The sequence below is a fragment of the Symphalangus syndactylus genome, chromosome 20 (assembly GCF_028878055.3).
Source record: "Symphalangus syndactylus isolate Jambi chromosome 20, NHGRI_mSymSyn1-v2.1_pri, whole genome shotgun sequence".
In the NCBI taxonomy this organism is placed as follows: domain Eukaryota; kingdom Metazoa; phylum Chordata; class Mammalia; order Primates; family Hylobatidae; genus Symphalangus; species Symphalangus syndactylus.
The window spans coordinates 24,273,863-24,278,259 of NC_072442.2; the positions used below are offsets into that span (position 1 = coordinate 24,273,863).

The 4,397-nt window shown below is 52.2% G+C and overlaps 1 non-coding gene across 1 annotated transcript; it reads left to right on the top strand.

The window, feature by feature from the left end:
• The first annotated feature begins 2,742 nt into the window (after positions 1–2,742).
• On the top strand, positions 2,743–2,814 carry TRNAT-CGU (transfer RNA threonine (anticodon CGU)). The gene has a single exon. It is a non-coding gene; the product is annotated as a tRNA-Thr (tRNA).
• Positions 2,815–4,397: the final 1,583 nt, after the last annotated feature.

The window sequence follows — 4,397 nt, forward strand, 5'->3', positions numbered from 1 at the left end:
GAAAACTACTTGCTCCATAATGAACCCACTCCTTCGAGAATGGCATTAATGCATTTATGAGGGTAGTGGCCCCATGACCCAAACACTTCCCAGTAGGTCCCATCTCCAAGACCACCACATTGGGGATCAAGTTTCTAACACGTGAACTTTAGGGGACACATTCAAACCACAGCAGTAATATGAATTTTCACTTAGTAATATACATTGAAGGTTCTTCTGTGTTTTTTCATGACTTGGTAGTTCATTTCTTCCTTTTCAGACTTAATTTTTCAGAGCAGTTTTAGATTCACAGCAAAACTGAGCACAAAGTACAGAGAGTTCCCACATACTCTCTGCCCTCCCAACTGCACAGCTTCCCCTGAACAAGAGTTGTGCACTTGTTACAACTGATGAAAAGATCCACTTTATTTTTTCTTGTACTGTGTTGTCCAGGCTAGGGTACAGTAGCACAATCATAGCTCACTGCAACCTTGAACTCCTGAGCTCAAGTGATCCTCCTGCCTCAGCCTACCAAGTGGCTAGGACTATAGGTGCTATCATGCCTGCCTTGTTTTAGTTTATTTTTTGTAGAGATGAGGTCTCACAATACCACCCAGGCTAGTTTCTAACTATTGGCCTCAAGTGATCCTCCCACCTTGGCCTCCCAAGGGAAGCCTGGGATTACAGGCATGAGCAACCATACCTAGCCTTCTGCCCATTTTTAAGTGAGTTGTTTGTTGTTGTTGAGTGGTAGGAGTCTAAATTTTATTTTGGATAACAATCCCTTATTAGAGATCTGATTTGCAATATTTTCTCCCATTCCACAGATTGCCTTTCATTCTGTTGTTTCCTTTGCTATGCAGTTTTTATAAAGTCTGACTTGGTCCTATTTGTCTATTCTTGCTTTTGGTGTCATATCCAAAAAAATCATTGCCACATCTAATGTTGTAGACCTTTCCCCCGGTTTTCTTTCAGGATGTTTATAGTTACAGGTCTTATGTTTATGTCCTGAATCCATTTTGAGGTAATTTTTGTATATGGTGCTAGGTTAGGCTCCAACTTCATTCTTTTGCATGTGGATATCCAGTTTTTCCAGCATCATTAGTTGAGTCCAGAGATCCGCCTGCTTCGGCCTCCCAAAGTGCTGGAATTACAGGCATGAGCCACCGCGCCTGGCCGAGTCCAGAGAGTTTTTAAAAGCATAAAGAGGAGGCCAGACACGGTGGCTCATGCCTGTAATCCCAGCACTTTAGGAGGCTGAGGCGGGTCGATCACCTGAGGTAAGGAGTTTGAGATCAGCCTGGCCAACATGATGAAACCCTATCTCTACTAAAAATACAAAAAATTAGCCAGGAGTGGTGGCAGGTGCCTGTAATCTCAGCTGCTTGGGAGGCTGAGGCAGGAGAATTGTTTGAATCCGGGAGGTGGAGGTTGGAGTGAGCCGAGATCGTGCCATTGCACTCCAGCCTGGAGAGCGAGACTCTGTCTCCAGGAAAAAAAAAAAAAAAATCTGCACACAAATAAGGCTTAATTTGGCAGTGGTGGTGGCAGGGTGGCTGTCCCCAGCGAGCATGAGCCCTGCCCTGAGAGAAGGACTTCTCTTCCCCAACCCATGCAGACTCACTTCTCTCCTGGAACAGATGCTGTGGCCACAGGCCAAACAAGGACAGAGGGACCTAATTCCCCCCTTTATTTAATTTAAAGAAAATAAAAGATTTACCAAAAAAGTATATAGTATCCTAACAGGAACTCGTGTTCCCAGTCCCTCACCTCTGTCTCTTCCATAGAATAGAAACAAAACAATGCCAATTAAGTTAAAGTCCCCTTTGTCCCCCATCCCCAGTCCCAGGCTCCCTCTCTGTTTTTCCAGTAAATTTTCACGTGTGTTTCTGGGCTTTGCCTATGCTGACAATCAGTCCTTTGAATCCCGATGGTTCCTCTTCATCGTGACCTACTGTTCGGCGGTATGAGAGACTATATGATTCTGCCATTCGGGTCGCCATGACATCCCTGGGGGCCTCTCCTAGGGTGCCCACCTCGGCTCCTCCAGGGCAAGGTCATCCAGGCTACACAGATGCTCAGAGTTCTCATGCCAGGGGCTACAAGGGGAGCGAGCTCAACCCAAGGAAGGTCGTGCTTCGTGCAGGGCCAGCGAGGGAAGGTCACCTCCCGGCGCCCCGAGCCTGACCCCATGCCCCCCGCGTCTTCCTCGGAGCGCTGGCCCCGTCCCAGTCCCCGCCCCCGGCCGTGCCGCCCTTCTTCTTGCGCCCTGGTCCCCACCAACCCGACCCGAGCGCCCACGGACCCTGCCCGGCCCGACGGAAATGACCCGGCCAGGGTCACACACAGCCCCGGCCCGCTCCGCTGCGGCCATCTCCGCTTCCGCTTCCGCTTCTGCCGAGGCTTCTCTCCGACTCACGCACAGCTCCGTGCCGTAGCTTTCGACCCCACCGCCAGGTCGCTGCCTGCTCTGGGCGCAGGCTGGGTCTCGGGGCGTCGCTCACGGCGGGCGCGGGGCGAGAGAGGAGGGAGGAGGGCCGGGCTCTCTCAAGACGCCGGTTCGGGTCCCGCAGGCGGCGGGCGCGGGACGTGTCCCTGACCGGGCGGGAGCGGTGCTCGCAAAGTCAGGTCCGGGCTTGCGGGTGGGGCTTGCGGGTGGCGCTTGCGGGGGCGGGGCGGGGCCGGGGGCGGGGCCGAGGCCGCCGCTCCCAGCCGGTACCACCTCCCCTCCACTGAGAGATTCCACCGTTCCCTGGGCTGTCAGGCGCGGTGGCCAAGTGGTAAGGCGTCGGTCTCGTAAACCGAAGATCGCGGGTTCGAACCCCGTCCGTGCCTGAGGCCCAAGGTAGGGCTTTGGCTGTGGGGAAGTCGGGTTTTCTCCACTTATGCTGTCCCTTCTATGTGGCATTTTTTCCATTTTCGGATTCTGTTCAGGCGCCCTCCAGTTCGTCTCCTGCCCCGGGCTCCGCGGTCGGCCGGGGCCAGTGCACCTGGGCTTGGAGACTCCAGGGTCCACCTTACAGATGAGCTCGGCCCCCGCCGCCGGTCCCCGCGTCTGCTTTCCCCCAGCCGCATTTCGCAGAGCTGGAGTTGTCTTCACTGCTTCGCCGATGGGGACATTAAGGTCCCGGTGGCCCGCGGGGACTCGGGTCCCGTCCGATTTGCGTGTGTTATGTCGGGGCAACTTTCCAGAGAGGGTCCTTGAGTTTCCCGAACGGTGGTTTCTGGATTGTTCTTTGGAAGGTGAGTTATGCAGGCGATGCGCACTGCCTGCCTTCCTGTCTACAAAGCAAACCAGATTGTTCAACTGGTGGGCGCTTCTTTCCTAGTCCTGGTGAACTGACCCTTTGAATCTGCCCCCAGTCAGTTATGACACTCCCCACATCATCTCTAGGATAAACAGTCCGATTTAACATACTAATAACATGACATTGAGCGCCTCCCATTCCTGGACCCTCTTTTTGATACACTCCTCTGTCTCTCCTCCTCTTCAGTTGTAACACCCGGTAGGGAACATACTACTACAGATAGTCTTATGAACATACTACTCCAGATAGAGTCTTATGAATGGAACTTCACCTCCCTCATTCTATACCCCATACTTCTGTTAATGTAGTCCTCAAAAACCACATTACTTTCTCTGAGGCCTGTTGCACAGATGACCATGAGGAGCTTTAGGTGGACTGAATGCCAGAAGAGTCTCAGGTTATCAGAAGAGAAGGTGTAGGGCCCAGGCAGCAGAGAAATATTGACCTTTTCTCTAAGATCCCAATAAATGGAAGAGACTCTCTTGGCTTTTGAAGGTAATGCCGAGCTAGGGTGTCGGTGTCATCATGAGTGTTATTAAATATAAATTGAGGCCTTTTCTGATAAGTGCCTTAGCCTAGACAGAGTCCAGATATTCAGGGATAGGGATACGAAGGTTAAAAGTCCTGCTCTACTGGATATTGCCTTGAATCCTGTCCCTTCAAATTCCTCATGAGAAGGAGCTTCAAGACTGAACATTGTGTTTTCTTTCTTTTTTTTTTTTTTTTTTTTGAGGCGGAGTCTCGCTCTGCCACCCAGGCTGGAGTGCAGTGGGGTGATCTCGGCTCACTGCAAGCTCCACCTCCTGGGTTCACGCCATTCTCCTGCCTCAGCCTCCCAAGTAGCTGGGACTACAGGCGCCCACCACCACGCCCGGCTAACTTTTTTTGTATTTTTTAGTGGAGACGGGGTTTCACCGTGTTAGCCAGGATGGTCTCGATCTCCTAACCTTGTGATCCACCCACCTCAGCCTCCCAAAGTGCTGGGATTACAGGCGTGAGCCACCGTGCCCGGCCAAACATTGGGTTTTCTGAAGGAGCTGGAGCAGAGAATTCCACCCCAGCGGAGGGCAGGGGGACAAGCCAAGCCAAAGTCAATATAAGAGAAGTGCA